The 25,980-nt window shown below is 43.7% G+C and overlaps 1 protein-coding gene and 1 pseudogene across 7 annotated transcripts in view; both read right to left on the bottom strand.

The window, feature by feature from the left end:
• Positions 1-25,980, bottom strand: part of TLN2 (talin 2) — a 372,445-nt gene that overhangs the window by 265,672 nt on the left and 80,793 nt on the right. The window lies entirely within an intron of this gene.
• Positions 18,499-25,258, bottom strand: LOC149523571 (clathrin light chain A pseudogene; annotated as a pseudogene).

Below are 25,980 nucleotides of genomic sequence, written 5' to 3'. Positions count from 1 at the left end.
TGTTGGATTACCGGGTGTCAGTTAATCCAGACTCCACTGTACATACATATGTCTATATTTCTATATTTGTATACAAACATCAATGAGCCATGCATCCCTAGGTACCCTCAACTCCTCTGCTCCTCCCGCAGAGTGATACAGGCAGTCCCCGGGTTACGTACAAGATAGGGACTGTAGGTTTGTTCTTAAGTTAAATTTGTATGTAAGTTGGAACTGGTACATATTGTAGGGGAAACTCTAGCCAAACATTTCTCCAGAGCTCAGTTTGATTCTCCCACACCTCACTTCCCTCAGTCCTTTATTCTCAAGCTGAGGTGTCTGCTGAGAAAAGCCGCTTCGCGTCTCCCTGGTCTGCTGGGGGGGGGGGGGTGCGCTAGCTTCGCGTCTCCCTGGTCTGCTGGGGGGAAGCAGCTAGTGCTGGGTTGCCTCACCCCGTTTGTAAGTAGGGATCCGATGTAAGTCGGATCCATGTAACCCGGGGACTGCCTGTATATATTTACACTAAAAATGTAAACTATCTACCAAGAGTAACTGATATGGGCACAATACTATCAGATCAAAAATATCGTATGGACTCAAAACCTGGTTACCCAAAATTGCGTAACTCAAACTAGCCCAAGTTTGGGCACACAAACCAGAATCCGGACACAGCGACCTGGAGCCACCTGTGGGGAAGGAGCAGAGCAGTTGAGCGCAGAGGGATTCCACCAACTCCCTAGGTAACTCATTCCAGTACACCGCTCTCCTAGTGAAATTGGATATTAGCAAAAACTATCTTTCTGTAAGAACATAAAGAACAACAACAGGATAAAAATGCAGGCTCTAGATAAGCTTTCCATATGCAAATACTATAGTAATGGGAGAAGCGTGCATGATGCTAGCAGCAAGCATACTTCTTACTTACAGTGGAGCATCTAAAGACAGATGTGGCAGTTATGTCATTTGCTAAGTTAGACTCATTAAATTCAAACGACCATGGTATCACTAAAACTACAACTTACTCCTTCTTAACTCCATCTCACAAGCGTGTCAAGAGGCTAAATACCTGTATTCAAGAAGCAGCAAGTACCTTGTCTTTCTTTCAATTTTCTGCTTATGTTTGAGGTTATTTAACACAAAACCTCTGTTATTTGGAGGCTGAATATTAGAACATACTTTTTTGCATATTCTTCCACCAAAAGCCCAGCTCAGTTCTCAACACTTCATTTTGCCAAGCACTAAGGTAAGATCAACAATAGTGTCTAAGTGACACAGGATCCTAAGCATCAGTGAATGTCAAGTGACTCCAGATGTTAATAACCTAAGTCTTTTTTTAAAATAAGCATACTGTGATATAGGCCAACCACTGCACAGCTCCAATGTTTTAAGGTCAAGGCCTTTTTGGTTGTCTGGGAAGCAGAAAGCATATGTGCAGTATGTAAGAAGTTAAGCTTATGTTTACAAGTCTCATTTTTGAAAACATGATGATTAGTTGTCAAGGCTAAATCTATTTCAGGTAACTACCAAGATTCTATGAGTACATTTAACCTGCAATTTTTAACAGCCCTTTTAATCCAGCATCTAACTGTGCAGCTCCACTTGCTGCTTTTAATATGCCTTTTACCTTTTTGTATTTTTGAAATGCTAGCAAGTTTAACTGATCCGTTTTCATGCAGTGCTTTGGCTTTCCCAGTAGATGTGACGTTGATCAAAATTTCTAATAAGGATGTAAGAAGTCATTTCAAGATGTACCTGTGTAACCACTCAAAATCGCAGTGGTTACATTCGCTGCAGCTCTGCAGTATAAAGCTTTTATATGCAACAAAGCCTTCCTCACTGTTGTCGGCCCCTCTTCTGGGGAGGTTTCGCTGCGGGCTCTGCAGCTGGCCCTCCAGGGACATTTCCGGGGAGCCTGCGTATAATATACGGCCAAAGGGCCAGGCTGGGCCCACAATCGACAGGGGCTGCTCTGGCCAGCCAAACCATCCCTTGCCTGCAGTGGGCCCCATGAGGCTGGAACAGCCCCTTGCTCAGGACAGGCAGGGAGCTGCTCCAGCCCCTATCAGTTAACCATTTACATCCCTAATTTTTAACTTCTCAAAAATGACTCAGGTAGCTGCATTAACATTTTGATCTACTGTTGTTTGATCAAATGTTGTTGCTCTTTGGATAAGTGCTGCACTACATTAACTTTTCCATTTGGCATTTTACATTAATCCAAATATGAAAAATAACCTGGGCCCCTGAGGTGCCTTGTGACTATGTGCAAATTCCTTTATCTTTCTGTATTTCTAATCTCTCTCACAAGCTTACAACATAAACAGGCAGAACAGATTTAAGAGCAATTGGCCATTTTACTATACATTTATACAGTGTCTGGCACAATGGGGCAGCCATCTCCGTTGGGTTATCTAGGGCAGGGGTCTCCAAACTTTTCAGCCCGAGGGCCGCATTAACTATCAAACAGCAGTTCGGGGGCCGACTACACACTTGAGGTCCAAATAAAAAAAACAATCAAAACATGGATGTTGTTTTTAATTATTTATTTAATATTATTTTATTCAGTTATTATTTAATAACACATTCATACACCACACATGAACACCTGTATTAGTGTGAATGGTGAAATTGTTTCCTGGATGCCAAAATAGCAGACATTTCTGGCTTTAGATTTGTTGTCCCTAACATCAACAGTGACCTGAGATTATCATCGGACAAGTTTGTTCTCAAATTGTTCTTCACGTATTTCATTCTTGAAAATGTTTGTTCACACAGGTATGTTGTTCCAAAGATTGAAAGGTACCTTGATGCAAAAGTTTTGACATTAGGAAAGTCTTCCTTGGGCAAAAACTGGTAAAAACCCACCAGTCCTATTTTGAACTTGTCCCTAAGGAGGTCATTTGCTTGCAACTCAATGACTTCCAGCTGCAGTTCATCTGGGCAACTGGCCACATCTGCTTCAAATAGGTTTTGAAACAATCTCACTTCTTCTGCCTTTGAATCCAAAAAGGTCTCCACGGGCCGGATGAGAGGGCCTCGCGGGCCGCATCCGGCCCCCGGGCCGTAGTTTGGAGACCCCTGATCTAGGGGATCCTGACTTGTGTTCCACAAGTTACAGCTTTAGCTCTTTCTCTTTAGGATACTGCACTTAAACATTTCCAACGCAGAATATTAAATGTTAAGGTTCCACAAAAATACATTTCAAATCTCTATGTACCTACCTAATATTTAAACACTAGCACTGACTGTTGATATGTACAATTTGGTATCTTATGCTACAGTTTTTGCTTAAATATCAGAAAAAACATCATGTAAATTCTATATCAAAGCTATAGAACACAGAGGTGAATAAGGAAAGTATGTGCAGTTAAAGGTTTGTGAGCTCTGGATTTTGGAGTGTATTGTTTGAATGCATCACTTCTCAAATTTCCATCCGTTGTTTAGAAGCTCCACTAATGTTCAAATATACTCCATAATTGATATATCCCCCACCCAATGCTCAATCTCCATAAAATTATTCAAAGAAACTGATTTAGTCTATTGATTCAATGGCTTAAAGTACTCCAAAAAAAGTTTGATATTTACTTTAATTTGTCAAGCTATATCCAAAATGTTTATGCAATTGGCCTTTAGGAAGTACAAATAAAAATTATCTCCTGGCAGACCACACATGAAGTGCGAAGCAGTCGGAGATGAAGGGTGCCAAAACAGACTTTTTAATAGAAAGCAAGCTGCAGCCTTGCCTGTGAAATTACTACATCTTAAACAATCTCAACCATGTGCAATCAGGCTGCCAAGACTTATACAAATAAAGGTTTGCTGTGACAGGAAGACAGGTTTTAACTTACTGTCAAATTTAGACATTCTTGACAGAGAAAATTATCTTGATGCGTATTCCATATAATGCACAGGGGAAAATCAGAAAGTTCATTTGGTAGAAATACTAGATACTCAATTACTAAAAAGCTCTAATAAGTAACAAATTACTAAGTTGAAATAGTGGTTACTAAGTTGTCAGTAGCCTAAATTATTAATTGCTTCTCAATTGAAAATTGTGTATATGTATCTTCCTTGTCTTGCCAAGGTTTATTTCTCTATCTGCTTTCCCAACAGTTAAAGTTAGTAAGAGCTCTCTGGGGATAGACATATAGCAAAGAAGAAATAAAGTGGATGTATAGAACATTTTATATTGTGCAAACTTGTAAGATGTGGCAGCCTCTCATACTCTGAGATCTTCACTTCCAAAAGGGATACACGAGCACAGATGAATTCAATGGTTATCACTGCTTCTCAATTTCCTGGACATACTTAGCTACTCTTTGAAGATAAAACTATCTCCTTTGTGGAATGAAAGAAGAGGGATTTGCCACCTCCAACTGAGTTTCTCAACTATAAGGACACTTTAAAAACTTGTCAGAGAAGAAATTGCTGCATTTATAAATCTGTTACTGTAATCACATAACTTCCATATCAAATCTTTTCAATTAGAATGTGTTTTTATTTTCATTATGTCTTGCTCTGGACATTAATCTTTCAGGCCCAGACATTTCGCTGTCATTGTAATTGCTTTACATCATGCCCCCAAAGAACAAATACAATGTTGATCAGCATTCATTTGTATGTTGAAAAGAACTCGCTCCATCCCAGGAGACAATGGTGTCTGGAATAGATTTTTTTAAAGCTATTATAGACACAAAACCAAAGGCAAAAAAAATTCTGCTTACACTCTTAAAAATAGTTCAAGATAAACTGACCAGAAGCATCTTTCAGTGGAAGGATTCAACAAGAAGCACCCTCTGGTACATGTCTGAGCTTCCTAATGTGGCTGTGTTTTCTGATGTCACTCAGAGCCTGTCCCTCCCTCCCTTAAATAGAAAGCCTCAGGCTACCTCTACACTGCCTCTTTTGCCAGCAGACAGTATACTAATGAAGCACTCATTAGCAATTTATCATGCTTCATTTGCATATTCTCTGCCAGAGGCTTTTTGTGCAAGAGGATTTTGCGCAAAAGCAAGCAGTGTAGACAGATTTGTTTTGCACAAAAAATCCCTTTTGCGCAAGAACTGTATACCTTCTTTTTTGAGGCATAAGGATCTTGCACAAAAGGGTTTTTTTGTGCAAAACAGATCCATCTACACTGCTTATTTTTGCACAAAAACTTCTTGCGCAAAAAGCATCGGAAGAGAATATGCAAATGAAGTGCGAGAAGTTGCTAACGAGCGCTTCATTTGCATTGCCTCTTCCACAAAAAAGGGGCAGTGTAGCCTCAGTCGCCACCTCTTTGGGCAGGTAGAAAAGGGAGCACATGTGATTCAAGTAATCCCTTCACCTGCACAGGTTGTGAGAACTCTTATTCTCATTTGCCCAGCTTTGGGGCCCACTGGCCTGTTTCTCACAGTCTGGGCTGAATCTGTACTCCACTTCCATGCCAGCTCCCACTCTTTCAGGTACTCTTGTGCTCCCTGTACAAGTGGCTGTTTCAGCCTCTCTTCCTCCTAGCTCCTGCCTTATAAGGGCCAATATTTCAAGTCAACCTCTGGTGCAAGTTCCTCCTCCATGTCAGTCCCAGCTACTGTTCTGTCCTGGGTAGATCACTGACAACTGTCTTCCTTCTGTCATATCAAGACACCCTCCAAAAGGGTGAAGAAAAGGCTCAGTTTGAATCTTTCCCTTCGAAGATGTGAAGATCTCCTTTGGGAACTCATCATTTTGAAGGACTGGCTGCAGCAGCATAGTGACACTACAAAGTAGGAGAGATGAAGTCCCAATTTCATCGCAAGTAGGTGTTTTATTCTTTGCTTCCTGTAGAAAACCGTACTACGGATATGCCCCCGATATAGCTAATCTATTCCACACCAGGGAGCAGTATGTGGTACAGCAGTTGTATATGGTAAATTGTTTGGCTTGTGAAACTTCTAGAAAACTTTGAGAATCAAAGACTCTGCAAAAATATATTCTTACTGAAGTCCCATCCTCTGAGCTAGTTCATAGAATCATAGAGCTGGAAGAGACCTCAGGAGCTCATTGAGCCCAGCCCCCTATCCAAAGCAGGACCTACCCCAACTAAATCATCCCAGCCAGGGCTTTGTCAAGCAGAGACTTAAAAACCTCTAGGGATGGAGATTCCATCATCTCCCTAGGTAACCCATTCCAGTGCTTCACCACCCTCCTAGTGAAATAGTTTTTCCTAATTTCCAACCTAGATCTCCCTCACTGTAACTTGAGACCATTGCTCCTTGATCTGCCATCAGTCACTTCTGTGAACAGCCTTTCTCCATCCCCTTTGGAACCTCCCTTCAGGAAACTGAAAGCTGCTAACAAATCCCCCCTCACTCTTCTCTTCTGCAGACTAAATAAGCCCAAATCCCTCAGTCTCTCCTCGTAGGTCATGTGCTCCAGCCCCCTAATCATTTTGGTTGCCCTCTGCTACACCCTCTCCAATGCGTACACATCCTTTCTATAGTGAGGGGCCCAGAACTGGATGCAATACTCCAGATGTGGCCTCATCAGTTATTTCTTGCTCTAAAGAAAGAGGCTCTTCAAGAAAGTCTTGAAGTGAATCACCACTTGCTTTACCAAACTCAGATGACCTATGAAAGCCTACTTCACAGAATTGTTCAGTTGATCAGTGAAATTAACTCCTATGATTTCATATAACCCCACTGCCAGAATGACTGGCCTGCAATTTCTAGTACGTTACAGACCATATTTGAAACATTTGCCACCTTCCAATCTTTCATAGGAGAAATGGCTGTTAAGACTCAGACAGATGGTTTAGTATTCCTGCTAAAGCCTCACAAGTTTTCAGTCCAGAGTCTCACAAGAAACACGTTTCCTACCTCTTTGCCCAGATCCTTTGAAAAACTCATACTTAAGCTTTAGGCAAAATTCATCCTTTTTACCAGTTATCTTTTCATGATCAGCATAAGTAGGGCAACTTAATAGATTTTTACAAAGTTTAACCCATACTCCCATCACCACGTACTGTGTCAGTATTATGTAGCCAATATTTCTGCACTACCCCTACAATGAACAAGAACAGCACTAAAAACAACTTAAACATTATCCACATTAAATGAACCACAGCTGAAACTGTGCAGGAAGTGGAAATGTTCCCAGAAGCCAGCTGTTTGTCAGCCCAGATCCCAGAGAAGGGCAAGTTCAAAATGGTCTTGTGAACAAATGGTTGGAGTTAATTCAGATCTACCTTTTGCACTGATTTATATGCCAACTACTTTCATGAATGAATAACATGCAAGTCCTCTTGCTAGTGTGTGTTATTCACTGTACAAATGAGAACTGACTTTGCATTTAAAAGCATTCAGGCCAAGAAAATCTGGCCAAACATTCCTGTTCTGGCATGATTGGGGAAAACCATACTTCTGACAAGCACTTTTTTCATCATAGCATATTTCTCTAAGGTTGAACCTAATTAAAACTGCAAATATTTAAGGAAAGCTACTTTACTTTTCTCAGTGAAAAAAGGACAGGAGGAAAGTCACAGCTGGCTTGAGAGCATAGCCCCAAAACCTTAGAATTTTTTTTTAGTAACATCTGGGTGAAAAGCTGAAGAACAAATGTAATATGACTTCAGTGTAGCTTAACAAAATGCAAAGGTCATATGGGCAAAACCAAAGTTTTTTCTGGTGAGTTTAAGCATCTTTAAAATTTCAACTTCCTTTGAAATGTGTAAGAGTTTTTAGCTTGTCTTGCTGATGCCAGACGCAGCATAAATCGACACAGTGCCTTTTTAAATTTGAAGAAAAGCCCAGTACTGCAGCTGCTCAGAACATCCACAAGCAGAGTGAAAGCTGACCACTCTTGTCAGTGTTCACTGTTTTGGTGAATAAAAGCAGGAGGCAACAGAACGGCAAAACCGGAGAAGCAAAAGAATAGTTTCAATCTCTTATAGAGCCAGGCACTGGGTAAATAATTTTAAAAATGAAGGTTCAAGTAATTAGAGAAGCCAAAAATTCTTATGTTAGTGTAGCCATGAGGCTAAGGAGAGGGTAGTAAAGACCTGCAACAAACAAGCCAAAACTTTTGGCTTTTATTTGTCTAGTACAATTTGTAGATTTTGCAGGTATGCATGATTGACTGGAAACACTCCATGGGACTAGTTAGAAGTGATGGATAATCAACAAATTGCAGTCAGAGGCAGAAGTAACAAGAGGAGGAAGCAAAAAGGAAGGGGAAGAGAGGAACAAAAACAAGAGTTACAGTAAGTAGTGTTTCTGGAAGAATATCTGGCAAATAGCTGATTCAATTCATCTAACACTGAATTAATATCTGTGTTGTTCTACCAATTTTACAACTAATAAGTCTTCAGCAACCATCAATATCAAAGACACTTGTCAAATAGACCCAGCAGAAATTTATATTCAGCGAGCTTTCACTGATACAAATTCAAGATAAGCTGCTGAAGTCACAAAACCAGCACACAGTTTTGTTTATTAAATTGCCAGGACATGGCAATAGCACCAGTTTTATTTTCCTCAACTAGTAAGCTTAATCCTTAAGCTAGCAGATGCCACATAATGTCAGTGTATGCAGATAGGGGAAGTAAGGCTGGACATTTCACAAGAGCCATAAAATACTTTTAATGGCTCTTTACTTCTCCTAACACACCCCTCAGGTGACACTACACCAGTGGTCACCAGCCAGTAGATTGGGATTGGAGCCTCACAGGTGATCCTGATTGGTTTGGCCAAGAGGCTATCAAGTGCTGGCACTTCAGCTCCCTCTCCTCTGACTGCTGCTCATCTCTTAACCTTTGCCTTGGAGCTGTTCCCATCCTCTCCCCGCCACTGGAGCCTCCTGCTTGTAGTACAGAGAAAGCAAGGAAGAGTAGGGCAAGGGTGAGTCTGCCTTAGCCCCAGTGAACCACCATCCAGGAGCCACCTGAGGTAAGCAGTGTTCAACTGGAGCCAGCTTCAAACCCTTGCCCCACTCATGAACACCCTCCTGCACCCCAAGCTCCTACCCCAGCCCTGAGCCCCCTGGACTCAAGCGCCCTCCCAAAGCCTGTGCCCTGAACCTCCTCCTGCACCCCAACCCGCTGCCCCAGGCTCAGCTCAGAGCCCTTATAACACCCCAGATCCCTTAGCTCAAGACCAGAGCTTGTGGCCCTGCCTGGTGAAACGGAGGAAGGACGGGGAGGGAGGAAGGACAGAGTGAGCAGGGGCAGGGCCTCAGAGAAGGGGGAGAAGGAAGCCAGGCAAAGGTCATTGGGTTTGACATAGCTCATACATTGCACTTAAATTCAAAAAATGATCTTGTGCTTAAAAAGGTTGGAGACCAGTGCTCTACACTGATTATTCAACAGTTACTCTATTGTAAAAACGAAATTGAACCTGATCGTGCACGTCTCAGGATCATTAGTCTTGTAAACAAGACTGTATTTAACAAGCCTATCCTTCCCTCTCCTGAATTCCTCCAAGTAAACTACATTTCTGCAGGAGGTTTCCAAGGAAACATCAATGGAGATCGAAATCCATTGTGAAGTATTGCAAACAGCCAGTTAAAAGAGAGTCCATTCTTCTAACCAGCCCATTTAAATCTAATTCACACAAAGAGGAAAAGCTCCTGTGGCCCCATTTTCAATGGGACTGGCTATAATTTATTGCAAGCATAAAATTTGGTTTGCCACTGCCTATTATAATTTATAGAAAAATGCTATGGATTATGGGATGAAGACTAATGATGTAAAAGGATACAGTTAGCCAGTTAACTGGCAAGCACTGGACTTATTATTAACCGGACTTTAACCATCAACCTTGATGGCTGGACTGCTGGAGTTCAGCCCTAGCCGCACCGAGCCCCTGACGCCAGAATCCTAGCACAACCCAGATCTGGCCACCCCATGCCAGACAAAGGAAGGGACCCAGCTATACCAGCCAGAATAACCTCCATTAACAGTTAACGAATATAATTTTAATTGTTTAACTGGATAACTTTTTTAACTGATATTTATTTCCCCCATGAAGGGAACTCAGCAGAAGTGAGTGCCATTTACAAAAATCTCATTTGACTACATCAAATTCTTGCTACATCATATGCCAAACACTGGGATATAGGGGAGTATAAATATACTGTTATATAAACTAGGAGTGCTGGACCTTTATTTTCCCCCCTACCACTCAATATTGGATGTCACCATGCAGATGTAAGTAAGGCCATCTTTGTTCTGAAGAGCTTATATTTTGGAAAGAATAAAGAAGAAGAGGTGAAGGGTGAAATAAGAAAGAACATATAACAAGCAAAGGAAGCTCTATCATAAGAGCAGTACAACTTATCCTGGCCATTTCTATGGAAACATCAGTGTTCCCTTCTTTGGGATGATACTATTTATTTTGCCTTGCCTGACACACATGCTTTTGAGTGTTGCAAAAGGTAATTGTGATGGACTGGAAAAAATATATAAATCCCTTGTATAGATCCATGGGTTAGTGACGCATTAGATGTTGCCATATGACTTCAAATGAAGGAAAAATGGATTATGGTAATTTAACCTAGAAAACATTAGGCCAGTGTTTCTTAACCCATGGTACGCGAACCCTTAGGGCAGTGGTCTCCAACCTTTTAAACTACAAGATCACTTTTTTAATTTAAGTGCAATGTAAGATCTACCTCAGACCCAAATACCCTTGCCTGGCTTCCTTCCCTGCCTTCTCCAAGACCCCACCCCTGCTCCACCCCTTCTCCGAAACCTCACCCTGCTCACTGCATCTGCCTTCCTCCCCAAATCTCATTCACAGGTTGAAATAGGGGCTTGGGATACAGGCTCTGGTCTTGGGCCAAGAGGTTCAGAGTGTGAGAGGGGACATCCTGAAGGTAGGGAGGTGGAATTGGTTCTGGAGTGGATTAGGGGATACTGCATTTGCCTAGGGAGTGCAGGGTTCGGGGCTTGAGTCCCCACACTTCCCTCGGCAGCTCAAGTCCTGCCTCCACCCCAGCACACCCTGGGAGTGAGCAGACAGCTAACACAGGATAAGGGACCCTCTGAAGGTACAGAGGCGGGGTGGGTTCTGCAGTGAACTGGGGATAGGGCATTCCCCAGGGGAGAGCAGACTGCGGGGTTCAAGTCCTGCCCACCCTGGGAGCGGCTGGACAACAAACACAGGCTCTCCCAGGGATGCACCTGGCTCCCGCATTAGGAAGGCAGGATAAGGGACCTGCTGAAGGTAGGGAGGTGGAGTGGGATCTCCAGTGAACTGCGGGGATAGGGCATCAGCCTCTGGAGCACAGGGTGGTGGGCTCGATCCCACCCCCTTCTGCACAAGGGGAGCTGCAGGAGTGGTGTTCGTAGGCAAGGACAGCATGTGGAGACTCCCTGCTCTGACTTTCTCAGGGGCTGCAGGGACATGCCAGCCATATCTAGGAGCACGATTACCATGGGGATAATTGCTCCAGACATGACAGGTTCTTTGACATCACTACTCAAAGAATTAAATGTAAGTGTAAGAGAGAAATGAAAGTGATGCAATGCACAGACCAGTCACAAACCAAAACTAACCCACTTGGCAAGCAGGAAAAGTGGTGGTAACCCCCCATGTACGTGTTGGGTCGGGAGAGGAGCGGGAAGGACAGTGTGTGTGTGTGAGAATGACACACACAGTGAGTGAGAATGACAGAGATTTGCATCGCCAAGCTCCCTCCGTCCCCTTCTCTCTGTGTGGAGACAGGGTACAGGAGTGGGGGGAGGAGGGACACCCTGACATCACCACCCCCCTCTCTACTCTCCCACTCCCTGCACGGCAAGCAGCAGGCTCCCAAGGGGCAGATCCAAGGCTGAGGACAGGAGCAGCATGACAGTGGATGGAAGGTCAACTGAGGTGCCCGCCCTTGAGAGCTTCCCGGCCAAACCAGTCAGGGTCCCCTGTCAGAGGCTCCAGGATCTACTGGTAGATCCCGATCTTCTGGTTGGTGACCACTGCCTTAGGGGTACACGAGAGAAGTCTGGGGGGGTCCCATCAACACATCTGCCTTTAAAATGAAATGTTCAAGGCCCTGCAGCACCTGGAGGGAGACGCACGTGGCTGCAGTGGTGACGACAGCGCTGGTGAGACCCAGGCTCTGGGGTTGGAGGGTGCTGGGGTGCCTGGCTCTGCGGCAGTGGCGTAACGAAGGAAGGAACGGGGGAGGGGGAGAGTTGCCGTGGGCATCGTGCTGGGGGGCGCCAGGCTGACCTGGGAGTGCACAGCCCCACATGGAGAGCCCGGCGTTGGCGGTCACTTGCTCCTTGGGGCCGGGCAGTGGGAGCAGGCACTTCAAAGGCCTCCTGGAAGCCTAGTGCCCCTGGCTCGGGAGCCGCTGCTGCCCCTACTGCAGTTTGGTGCCCGGACTGGACAGGACTGGGACCGGGAGCAGAGGCCAGATCCTGCCCCCCCGCCTGGGTCCCAAGAGGTGAAGGGCAGAGTGGGGGCTGGCCGGCTGTTGCCCCACACATCTCCAGCGGCACCTCTGGCAGCCTCCCCATGCTCCTCTTTTACCCGTGTCCAGCAACCGGAGCCAGCCCACTACGCCCAGGTGGTGCCCTCGCCGCTCACTGGAGCAGGGCTGAGCAGCTCCATGCAACAGCAGGCACAGGTTTGGGCTAGGGACCCAGCACCGTCCGGCAGAAAGGGAGAAATAGCCTGCAAAACACTGCCCATCCCCTGCAACTAATTCCTCCGGGACTGTGAAACCCTGCACGTCTACAGAGCCCCTCCATGCGCCCAACTGCTCCGCTCCTTCCCCGCAGGTGGCTCCGGGTCGCTATATCTGGATTCTAGTTTCTATGCCCAAACTGGGCTAGTTTGAGGTATGCAATTTTGGGTAACCAAGTTGAGTCCATGCAATATTTTTTACCTGATAGTATTATACCCATATCAGTTACTCTTGGTAGATAGCTTACATTTTTAGTGTAAATACATATCATTCTGCGGGAGGAGCAGGGGGCTAGGGGTACCTGGCTCTGGGAGAGGGAAAAGGCACTGTTCATTGATGTTTATATAAAAATATATACATATGTACGTATATGTATGAATACAAAAATTGGACTTATTTTATGTTCATCTAATTTTTTAATTTCTCCTCTTTGCACAATCATAAGTACAATGGCAAGTTTATTGCCTATAGGCAATTTCATCCAACCAACCAGTTATGATTAAGTTGTTTAAACAAATGTGTTGCAATGCTAGAAAAAAATGTGTGTGTCTGAAAATTGCAGGTACTAAGGGAGATATATTATAAAGGGGTGCTTTATAAAAAAAAAGGTTGAGAAACACTGGTTTAGTCTAGAGAAGAGAAGAGTGAAGGGGAACTGGATATCAGCCTTTAACTACCTGAAGGGGGCGGAGGGTCTAACGAGGATAGAGAGAGCATATTATCAATAGGGACAGATGGCAGAACAAGGAGCAATGGTCTCACGTTACAGTATGGGAGTTTGAGGTGGATATTAGGAAAAACTGTTTTACTAGCAGGGTGGTGAAGTGCTGAAATGGGTTACCTAGGAAGGTGGCGGAATCTGCATCCCAAGACATTTTTAAGTCCTGGCTTGACAAAGTCCTGGCTGGGATGATTTAGTTTTGCGGGTTTGTTTTTATAAAAAAAAGGCTGAGAAACACTGTATTAGACAGTAATTCTGAGTCTGAATTAAACCAAGTGGTAAATACCATGCTAGCTTAAGGTGGCAGAGTTTGCAAGAGAAGAAATGTTCCAGTATTATCCTTTTACTCCCTTGCCCCCATCACTGCTAGCTAAGGCTAAACATCACATTTATAGCATCTTCAGTAGAGCCCTGCAAATTTGCGGATATCCACTTTATATCCATGGGTATCCGCATCTACGCATGTGGAAACAGATGGATATCTGCTCATTTTTGCGGCTGTAGATGCAGATATAGATACACATTTTGTATCCGTGCAGGGCTCTGATTATCAGTTATGTATACGTGTGCAGAACGTCAGTTGGAATACATTTAGTTCTGTAAACAACTTGAATTTACATCAAAAGGGAAACAGGAAAGCGTATATGCTTTAATTCAACTACTGATTTAATATTCTGTTTTTCAAGGAAGATGGATGAGGAAGGGTAATACACGAAAGTTTCATGAGATTTGCTCCTGCAACTGGAGTATTTTTAAACCCATTTATGATGTCAGCCGTTTCCTGGTGAACAGAAACACTGCATATATTTAGTAACTACTTTGATCCATTTCCTTTGCTACCTCTATTGTTTAGAAACACGTTCTCTCAGGGTCAGCCACCCTGATGTATTGGAATGAAATGTAGATAATTCTGCAGTTACTCAGTTGGGCACAGGATCAAGTTATTTAAACAAGGTACAGAGGATGAACAGTGAAGCCTTGATTAGATGGAATTGTACGGTAACAGATAGTGACTACTTTTTCTCCATATCAAGAGAGGAAATTATAAAGTCACTCAAGTCTCTGAATGATCCTTCCATGGCCCAGAACAACCTGGGGTGGGGGAAAGAGTCAAGATTCTAGAATATAGATATTCAAAGTGGTCAAGTTTCCAGTAAATCATTTCATATGTGAGATTTACAGACCTTCCCTGAAAGCTCATTATCAGCACAGAGCATGTTGACACAGGAGATCTTTAGTAACCAGTTTTTCATGGCTATATTACTTCAATTCTATCTGTCAGGAAAGAGCACGAACAAGGCTGAACTGTTGCTGTGGGCCGCAGTTGCTTACTTACAGCAGACAACTGCTGAGACTGCAACATCAACACAATAGATGGTCATGTACCAGGCATGTATTTCCCAGTCTCTTAACCACACAATTAAATTAAGGCCCAGCTAGTGGTAGATCAGATACAGCCAACAGAGTCAGCTAAGGGCTTGTCTACACTGCCACTTGACTGTGCTGTAACTTTCTCTTCAGGGGTGTGAAAAAACACTACCCTCCTGAGTGCAACAAACTATAGCACTGTAAAGTGCCAGCGTAAAGAGGCTTCCCTCGTGGAGAGGGTTTACCTCCAGTGCTGGAAGAACTTTCCCCCAGGGCTGCTGCCATGCCCACACTGTTGCATTAAAACGCTGCCGCAGCTGCGCTTTAAAGTTTCAAGTGTGCACAAAGCCTAAGGAAGAAATGACTGAACACAAAAATAACCCTATTGTAGCTGACTTATGCCTTTTTAGATAGTGTAATGTGATGGTTTCTGGGGTCACCGCTGAGGGGATCAAATCAGGGCAAATTGCTTAGAAACAGGGGTACTCACAGCCCGAAGCCGGGGTCCTTCACTATAAGGCACCAAACCAGTCATAAAAAACACTTCCGCTGCCACACAGGCAATCCCCTCAGACACTCCAGCTTCTCCTGTGCCACAACAATACCGCACCGCACTCAGGTGAGAGGTTATGAAAACCAATCTCACCAAATCCAAACAGGTTCTTCCACTCCCAAAGGACCAGCCACATTACCAGGTCAATTTGTATCTTAGATCTTACCCAAAAGAACGTGCTATGGAAGCCCTAACGTCAGAGTGCCAGTGCAGGAGCTGCCTTCAAGGGTGGCATTCCGTGAAGGTAAGGGGTGTATAAGAGGCACACATGGAATGCAAGCACTTTCTCTCACTTCCTTAGCATCCAGGGAACAGGATGAAAAGCAAGCCACTTCCCGGAGAGCATGGCTGCTGCCTCCCATACCCTCCCAAAATTTCACCCTTGTGCCATATCTTCCATGGATGGGCAGGAGATAGAGAGGGCAGGAGCTGAGGAAGCAGCATGGGTCAAAGTGGGGGGAAAAGGGCAGGTCCGTGAAATTTTAATAGATTGAAAAGGGATCCATATGTTCGAAAAGGTTGGGCACCCGATGTACACCAATCACAAAGTTCCTGGTGCAGGCTCGTATCAGATATGGAATAAACTGCTATCTCCAAAGTCTCTGGAGTACATACTTTTTAGGATGGGTCAACAATCCTTCTGGGCCCTTTGTTCATAGCAAAGATGCTTCTGAAGTGAAGTGAAGTGAAGTAAAGACAAAAATAGAGGAAGTTCTAGGGACCTTTTTATAATCTTGCCCATGTGGGGGGAATTCCATTCTTCTCACCATGTGGAAGTATTTCCCCAAAAGGGAGTTTATCACATGAGCAAGTCACATGTCCGTGTCTTTTTGAGACAAGTGGACATGGAATACGTGCTTGACTGCAAGTTTGCAGCAGAATTCCTCTCAGTTGTACTGGCAACACATAAGGTTCATTGTTCGTCAAGTTCTGCTATTCAATATAATCATAGAGCTGGAAGAGACCTCAGGAGGTCATCAAGTCCAGCCCCCTGCTCTTGGCAGGACCAATCACAACTAAATCAACCCAGCCAGGGCTTTGTCAAGCTGAGACTTAAAAACCAATACGGATGGAGATTCCATCACCTCCCATTCCAGTACTTCACCACCCTCCTAGCGAAATAGTTTTTCCTAATTTCCAACCTAGACCTCTCCCACTGTAACTTGAGACCATTGCTCCTTGTTCTGCCATCCGGCACTACTGAGAACAGCCTCTCTCCACCCTCTTTGGAACCTCCTTTAAGGAAATTGAAGGCTGCTATCAAATCCCCCCTCACTCTTCTCTTCTGCAGACTAAACAAACCCATATCCCTCAGTCTCTCCTCACAGGTCATGCGCTCCAGCCCCCTAATCATTTTGGTTGCCCTTCGCTGGACCACTCAAGAAGTTACCATTCATATAAGGTGGGTGACGCCTATTGCTATCTCCTAGAAGCAAATACTTGAGATCCCAGTACAGAGCTAATATTCATAACTTCACATACAAAAATCATACTGGAATGTAAATAGCATAAACGGAATCAGCAAAGCACAAGCTTTCAATACACACCTTACTTGTCCCACTTTGCACAGAATCTGGGACAAACACACAAGAGTGGGTGCTACAATGATCTCTGTGCTCATATTAAAATCTAAGAACATCACAGGCAGTGAATGGAATTAGTCACAACTTACTGCAATCATCAAAGTTCTGCTTATGTTCACAGGATATTAATTACGCTAGGACAAATCATAGCAATGGTGCCACTTTGCTCTACCTTGATTTTAAATGCACTCAGCAGCAGACATAGAAACAAGATACACATGCAGTTTTAACAAGGTCAAAAATCTCTCAAGAATGTCAAGTAACACATTTCACTAATGAGTGACTAATGGTAGAAACTCAGGTATTATAAGGCCACTATTGGAACCCCAGGGGCAAAAATTATTTGGTTCTTCCACCCATATTCCACCACAAGTTTAACTTTTTGAGAATTTTTCTCCTTAACCTCTGAGGATAGGACAAAGAGCAATGGCCTTAAACTGAACCAGGGTGATTTAGGTTGAACATTAGGAAAAAATTCCTAACTATCATGGTGGTAAAGCAGTGGAATAAACTGCCCAGTGAACAATCTGTCAATGGAGATTTTTAAGAGCATGTCAAACAAACACCTGTCAAGGATGGTCTGGATAATACTTAGCTCTGCCATGAGTACCAGGACTGGGCTAGATGACCTGCTAAGGTCCCTTCCAATCCTACGATCCTATCAAATGCAGACATGCTTGTGAGTTGCTAGAAAGAATCTCTTCAAACACTGTCCTTAAAGGTTTGCCTCAGTGTAATTCCTACCACTTTCTCCCCTGCTCCCAAGTAACTCAGTTTATTACTCCCGTATTTGTGTGTCCTTCCCACTACCCAAAGTCCTTTAGTCTTTTCTTCCGAAAGTTGAGGTCCCAGCTCTCATTTACAGAAGAGAAAACCGATACCCTTCAGTCTGTTGCAGCAGCACTTTTATTCGAAGAGATTTGTTGCACTATTTTTGCAGATGTAATTTTCCATTTACAGGCAGTCCCCGTACAAGATAGGGACTACAGGTTTGTTCTTAAGTTGAATTTGTATTTAAGTCGGAACTGGCTCCAGATTGAGCCGCTGCTGAAACTGATCAGCAGCTGACTACAGGAAGCCCTAGGCAGAGTTGCCCTGCCCCCAGCTTCCTGGAATCAGCCGCTGATCAGTTTCAACAGCGGCTGAATCTGGACTCCTGGGACAGAACAGCTGGGGCGCTGCCGGGTAGGTCCCGCAGGACCAACCCGGCAGCACCCCAGCTGCTCTACCTCAGGCATCCCGCAACAAAAGCCTGGTCTGCTGGGGGGGGGGGGGCGCACTAGCTGCGCCCCCTCCTCCCCCAGCAGACCAGGGAGACCCGAGCAAAGCCAGCAGGGTCCCCCACCTCTGCAGCTTTGCTCCTGGCTCCCTGCTGTGCATTAGCTGTGCACAGCACGGAGACAGAAGCAAAGCCGCAGAGGCGAGGGGACCCCGCCGCCTGTGCGGCTTTGCTCCGGGGCAAAGGAGCAAAGCCGCGCGGGCAGCGGGGTCCCGCCGCCTGTGCGGCTTTGCTCGGGTCTCCCTGCTGTGCTGGGGAGTCCCCCCCAGCACACCAGGGAGACCTGGAGCAGCTTTTCTCGCCCCGGAGGACACGGTGGCAGGACCGCTGCGCTCTGGGCGGTCCCACTGCCCGCGAGCTCCGGGGCGAGAAAAGCCCCGTTCGTAAGTGCGGATCCGACATAAGTCGGATCCGCGTAAGTCAGGGACTGCCTGTATAAGAAATCCTACAAGGATAAAAAGATTATTCCCAATGGTTTTAACTGTAGCTACTCTGCGTGCAGCAGCCAACAAATGAAGACAATTCTCTATTCATCCCATCGATGTTACATAAATTCCAAGATCTATTTCAGTGGGCAGAAGAAAACTCAAGTTTGTGAAATTACACCTGAATTTATTCCTCATGAAGAACAATTTGCTACCTCCAGGTCAAATTGGTTTACAATTTTCTCAGTCTTTTGTAGCAGTAAGAAAAGGAATTTAAGTCTAAAGGCATTACTTCACATTTCAATTGATAAATGTACATTGTCGACTGTATTTAGCCACTGTCACAAGTGAAGCAAAGAGTCAACTGAAATATAGATACCACAATAAGGCTTTAAGACCTTTAACAACTATGTAGAAGCTCCCTTTTCCAGGAAGTAATTTAACAGTAAAGTGCTTTTAATACTAGAAATTGATCAAAAGGAATGTAGGGCCATTTAAAATTTGTCAATACATCAAAGGTCTCATTTTAAGGAGCTGTCTTGATTCTCACCATAAATGCAACCCATGAAACTGTACTTGTTTTAGCCAGGCCCTCTCAGAGAATGACAGAGGCCCAGGTCACTTTTAAGTTTAGAGGCCCCAGCCCAGCCCCCTGACATATTTAACTTCTCATCCACAGGCTCATATTAAAACCAAAAGAATATATGAAAAGGGACACCCGATACATTTATTTATTAACAAGTTAGTCATTATACCAATAGCATGTCTATTAAAAATGTAACTTTAATTGTGAGTTTTCACTGAGAGCAAAACCTTTCATTTCAAGAATGTTTTTCTGGCTTTGTGGTATTCAAGCTCATTTACAATTAAAGAAAAAACCAATTTATGTCAACATTACTATTAATGTTAAGTACCACAAGCCCGTTCAAATGTTTTTGTCCCATTGTGGAATGATGTTCTTTAATTGTTTTAACACATTGAACATGCATTCATCTGAAGCCACTGATCCAGACAAAAATTTGTAATGCAATTGTGATATTAAGAAATGTAGTCGACAGCCTGAGATTGAGTATTTCTTGAAGCAGTTCATTTGGCTTACTGTCCGATTTAAACCTGGAGGAATGCATAAGTTTCAGGAAGATGATCTTATCACAGATCTTTTGAAATTTCATTGTTGGACCTTTGTTGAAATTGTTCATCAGTTGGTTCTCTGAGTGCCAATGGAATTCAAAAAGGATACAAACTCATTTTCAGTTCATGGTCATGTACCAAATAATTCTTGAGCTTCTGCTTTAAGTCCTGGTGCATTTTGCAGAAGGGGAGGCCCATGTGCAAACCCAGGTCTCTGGAATTAAGAGTAAAATCTAGTTATTTACTTCTTACGTCTGAATTCTGATTGAAGCTAGGAGCAACTATCTGAATGGTGAAATGCCAAGATCAAGTACTGTTACTATTTGAGTTGGGACCATTTACAATTTCAACTGAACCTTCTAAACAAGAGGCTCTGTGCCATGTGGCTGTTTTAGCCTTCATTCTAACATGTGATGGGATCTAGATAGTATAGGGGATCACAAACTGAACATACACTAATGTGATGGACTGCAGTAGGGGAGAAGGGGCTCTTCAGGAGCCAGTGCACATAGGGAGCCAGGTTAAAGAGAGGCAGCAGTGCAGGGGGAAGAGGGTTGCGTGTAACCGTGCACATTAACACATAAGCCCACTTTCAAATCCCTAGCCTCAGCTTGAACAAAGTCAAGAGAAAGAGTCTAGAGAAGAGCCCAAAAGCGAGAAACTGTTCAGAAAATATGACCTGGGTACTTAGTCTTGAGGAAGGGGCCCAATAGCTGTCCTCCAATATGCTGAGGGCTATTCTAAAGAGGGTGGTGACAAGGACAGTAGGATAAGATGGAATGGATATAATCGGCAGCAAGGAAAATTTAGGAAGGATATTTTGGAAAAAAACAAACATTCAACCACAAGGATAGTTAAGTTCTGGAACAGTCTTTCAAGGGAAGTTGTAGAACCCACGTCATTTTAAGTTTTTAAGAACAGGTTTTACAATACACCTGTTGCAGATGGCTAGATATATTGGCTCCTCTTTCAGCACAGGGGGATGGGCTAGATGCCCTCTTGAAATCCCTTCCAGCCTTATATCTCTATTACCACAGAATCGTAGAACCATAGGGTAAGAAGGAAACACAAACAAAGATCAAGATGCAGGATTTGTTCCCTCTATATAACCCAAAATAGATGGCTATCCAGGCTCTTTTGGAAAACTTCCAATGAAGGCTCTTCCATGTCTTCCCTACACAGTTGTTCCATTATCCTGCCATTCTTACACTTAGAAAGTTTTTCCTGAAAATTTAGAAATCTGCCATACTATAGTTTTAACCCATTGCCTCTTGTCCCGCCCTGTGTGGCAAGAGAGAATGATTTTTCTCCATCCTTTTATGGCAGGTTTTCAAGTATCATGTTCTCCCTTAATCTCCTTTTTTCCAAACTAAACATGCCCAGTTCCTTCAGCCTTTGCTCATAGGCTTGCATTGCATCCTTTTGATCATTTCTGTCACTCACCTCTGGATCCCGAGTCTGTAGTCCTATGAATAACAGACTGTTGCCAGTACTGCATGGCACAATTTTCTTTGTTATGATAGGGCTTTATGTTTTACATAGAGTTGCTGATTTATAACTTTTTCTGGTCTACGTAACAGTAACACCAAAGCAAAACTGACATAGATGGAGTCTGTACTAATTTCCTCTTGCTCGGTACAAAGAGGAAATGCCTAGTGTTAGTTTGGGTCACTAGCAAAATTTAACTCAGCTCTTAGCTCAGCGAAGGGATTTTAAGAAGGTGTTAAAAAAACTGGGTAACAGGAAAGAGAAGAGGCACCAGAGAAGTCAAACAAAAAGATGGCAGGGAGATGGACCAGAAACGAGTAAAACAGCACTGCCTTCTGTAGTAGGAGAATGAACAAGAATATTTCAGTTGCTTTCAATGACTACCCTTGAATTAAACAAAAGCTTTTAGGAAAGGTCTTAATCTCTATTAATTGGACAGATCAATTTCTGTCCATAATTAGCACCGAGCAAAATTAATATTAATGAATAATATAAACTATGCGCTTTTAAAAGCGGATAACTTGTTTCAGTCTCACACCTCCAGCCAAGCCAGTTATCATGCCTAGCAGAGCTCTAGGGCAGCACAAATATACAGAACAATCCAGAAAGGAACCACATGTGATGAAAACGTGTAAGAACTTGGCATGAGAAATGAATGAAGCTATGCAGAGCAATAATGGGCACAACACCAATGAATTTGAGAGACAGGCAATACACTGACTTAAGATGGCTGGAACAATTTGTGTCAATGTAACGCAGGCACATTAATTATTTCACTTCCACTGACGTAAATGAACAAGGAAGTTAAAAAGACATATTCAAAGACAACATGAACAGTGGCGGTCCATCCATAGGCGCGAACTAGGCGGTCGCCTAGGGCGCCAAATTAAATGGCCGTTGAGGGGTTTGGAGGCGGGGGTGGCGATCGCGTACCGATCACCCGTTTGACCTAGGGTGCCAGCTGCCGGCAGCTGTCTAGGGTTGCTCCTGAACTTGAATAAGTGAAACATTGCTATAAACTCATGGGAAACCCAAGTCCTTGACTAACCACAATGAATGGATCCCAATATTTCAAAATCAAAAGACAAAAGGAAATGGTTTTATCTTGGTGGAAATCAAGAAAACTGACAGACTAGTTCAGAGCAAATTTAATCATGGAGTACTTTCTAACTAGACAAACTGAGCTAATTCCAGCTTTGGTGTGCATTGCATATGTTTACAGAGAATTTGAATTTGGCCCACATGTGCAGAAGGAATTCAGATTCAATGAACACTATCTGCCAACCTAAGAGTTTTCAAAATTTCTTGTTAAATAATGTGTAGGACAAGTTGAATCTTCCTATAATTAACCATTTTAACAGACTATATGATCAATTGCAAAATGAAAGCATCTTACACAAGCTAAAATCTTGCTGATGCTCTCAAAGTACTTTACTTGCTCTTACAGAATTTACGTGGTTAAAATAAGTCCATATTGACTCTAAGCACTTGCACAAGTAATTTAAGTTTATAAGCAAATTTAGTTTTGTTAATACAAAAATATAAAAATTAGTGATTGTATTTGAATGCATTATTTGGTATCAAAATAGCGGTGCATCTGTTTCCTTTTATTTATCTTGGTATTTATGCTAACTTGCTGCTACCATGTCTGTACCCCTGTAAGAGATGCCTTCAAAAAGACATTTATCAATGCTGAAATATCCAGAGATACTCTACCAAAATATAAGTGAAAGCATGAGCAAGAGCTTTTTCCTCCCCGGCTCTCCATGTTCCATGCTATTTTTTTTTCCGGGTCCATCTCCACTAGTTGTTTTCTGGATGCATTTTCACTTCTAGTGAACACAATAATTTGACAGCCAAAGAGCACAAAGCCAGAGTTTTAACCACATTATGAGTATGCTCAATAATTTCAAGTCAGGCCTTTTTTGGTGAAATTCAGGTTATCTGATGTCATGTCAATCTGAAGAACCTTAATTACATTTCATGTCACTGGTGTTGAAGTATTTTCAGTATTGCTATACTGCACCATTATTCTCTTAGTTTTCAACTTAACCTTCAAATACAAGAATTTGAATAAATCCATTATACTCTAGCAAGTTTTTGTATTTTATCCAAGTCAGGTACCTTTGTGTTACATATCTTAAGATTCAAACTATGTAATCCAAAAACTTCAAGATAAATTCTATGGCTTGCATCAAGCAGGAATTCGGATTAGATCATTACAATGGACTCTTCTGGCTTGAGCCTACAAAAAGGTTTGGATGGAGCAAATAACTGAACAGGAAACCTACTTAGAAACCTGTCTAGTGGGAAGAGCAGAAGGATCTGAGTCAGGATGATCTGAGCTTGGCCTCAGGAAAGTTAAATCACTTCCACCTAACCACACACTTTCAATAGAGAAGTCATCCTTGAAACAAGCCCAAGAATTGTTTTGCACTCACAGACACCAATTGGAAGTTTGGCCACACTTAGTCACTACCTCAGCTTCCTACTTTACCACGATTGCTATGAAGCAAGGTGCTATGAACCAAACAGACAGAATCCAAATAAACAAGGAGTTGAGGTATCAGATGCTATGGAAGTACAGCGAGGACAATTCAAGCGTCAGATAAAAATGTACTGGCCTTACCAGTGCAATTTTATCACCCAAATCTTTACTTCAGCTTTATCTGTACATCCTGTGCATCGGGACGCCAATCAGTTGAAGAATAGTCATGCACAAAGCTGTACTAGTCTAACTACAGCTTTGTCTAGACTATATAATTTAACAGGTGTGCTAGGTCAGTTTAACTAACTCTTTTCCGAACTCTAGCAAACACAAGCCACTTGTTACTTAGGTGCTAGCTCAGCTGCAGAGATGAGGCTTCCCTTCCAAGCTTAGAAAGCATGATGTCACTTGGTTCTGCAAAAGGTGCCCTGGGATTTATTTGGGAGTTTGGAGGGCAGGAGGGGGGAGTAAAATAACTGGCACACAAACACAAATATTGCTCAATCTTGCCATATTGTGTCTGGTTCCCTAACTCATCCCCCTATACTCTGTGACCGACCAAGACCAGATGGCTGCTGCACACTAATTTTTTTTAAAAAATGTGTAACTGTTTAACAGACCTTTAGTATCAGTACAGTTAAAAGTGATCTCTCAGAGAGACTACAGTTCTGGAGGATCTCTCCTCCCATCTGGGACAGAGGAAGGAAACATGAGGAAGAACATGCAATCACAAACAATGATCAACTGTAGCTATTTCACGAGGTTTGGTCCAAAAACCACATTTAAACATAATTAATCCAATTACTGCAAACACAGCTTCTCTGAGTAAGATTAAGATTCTGCATTTGCAGTGTTTCCATTGCGCTTTTCCTTTAGCGAACCAGTGGAGCCTGCTTGAGTGAAATAAGGACTGAGCGCATGCGGGACACATCTTTTGCCTGCTTAGCCAGCTTGGGATTCAAGACACAGAGCTGAAACACGTTTCTACTCGGTGCCTGGGAAGTTTCTTCCACATCATTCACAAAGGCTTCTTCAGCTGCCCTGTTATGCTTCTGTTTTCTGTCGCTATTCATCTTGCCTTCTATAACATTCATCTCCTTGATCACCTTTCCTTCCACTCTGCTTCTTGCTTTTGAGAGTTCGCATCAGGTCCTTCTAGGCACTCCCTTTGCTCCTCTCCATTTATGGGTACACTCTGGTTCTGACTGCAGCCGATCAACATGTGCAATAGCAGCATAGCGGTCTGTCAGCCCCTTGCTCTCCTGGTAGAGTTCTCCATTCATCACCACGTCAACAGCATCTGCTGCCAGCCCGTCATCCCCAAGCAGCCCCGCTGGCACCTTGACATTCTCCAGGATGCTGAAACCTTCATCATTCTCAATGCCCAGGATCTCACTTTCCTGCTGGGTCAGGAAAGCAGTGGCTGGGTCCTCATTGATGCCTAGGGTTTCCAGGTGTCCGGTATTCACCCGGACAGTCGGTATTTTCAGCTCCTGTCTGGTAAAAAAATTCAGATAATACCGGACACCTAAAATGTCCAGTATTTTCTGAATTTTTCCCCAGCCAGGAGACGAAAATGCCGGGCACCTGGCAACCCTACACACTCAGCACGTGGCCTCCCGCCCCCCAACCCCCTCCCCCCCAAAACCCCTAGCCCCCATGCTTAGATGGTTCGTAAGGCTGCCGGCACAAAATGGCTGCCAGCCAAAAGACCTAGGGGAGGCAATGCCTCCCCTGGGTCTTAGTGCTCAACCGCTCCCCTGTTCCTATCCCTGAACTTAAAGGGGACATGCTATTTTAATGCTGTTTAATTTTTTTGTTCGTTTGTTTGTTTTGGGGGGGGTTTAATAAGTCCTTGGAGCCTTTTTTTCTCCTCAACAACTTTGGGCTGCCCCCCCCTTTCCCCTGCAACATAATTTTTTCCTGGCTTTTTGGGGGGGGGGGGTCGGTATTTTTGTTTCAACCATATGGCAACCCTATTGGTGCCACTTAGCGCTCTGGACCCCCACATCAGGGCCCTCCCGCACCGGTGGCTGGGCAGGCCATGCGCCAAACAGACTGAACTTGGCCAGGGCAGCAGCACACACAGAACACACTAATGGAGGGAAGGGTACGCTGGGCTCTGGGTGAACAGTTTTCTCTTCCCCAATTAAACAATGCCAAGTATAGCGCAGCATAATAACCCAGGCACAAAGCTTGCTGGAAGCAGCAGGCTAATCAGAACACCTACAGCCCATTAAGGCCTGCTGGGCCTTGTTTATAAGGCCTCCCTGCAGAGAGGGCATTTAGCCGGAGATCTGAGTGTGAAAGGGTGCAC

This window comes from Pelodiscus sinensis, chromosome 14, assembly GCF_052426305.1.
Source record: "Pelodiscus sinensis isolate ZL-2025 chromosome 14, ASM5242630v1, whole genome shotgun sequence".
In the NCBI taxonomy this organism is placed as follows: domain Eukaryota; kingdom Metazoa; phylum Chordata; order Testudines; family Trionychidae; genus Pelodiscus; species Pelodiscus sinensis.
The sequence above is the reverse complement of the archived record's forward strand: the minus strand, read 5'-3'. Positions and strand labels throughout refer to the sequence as shown.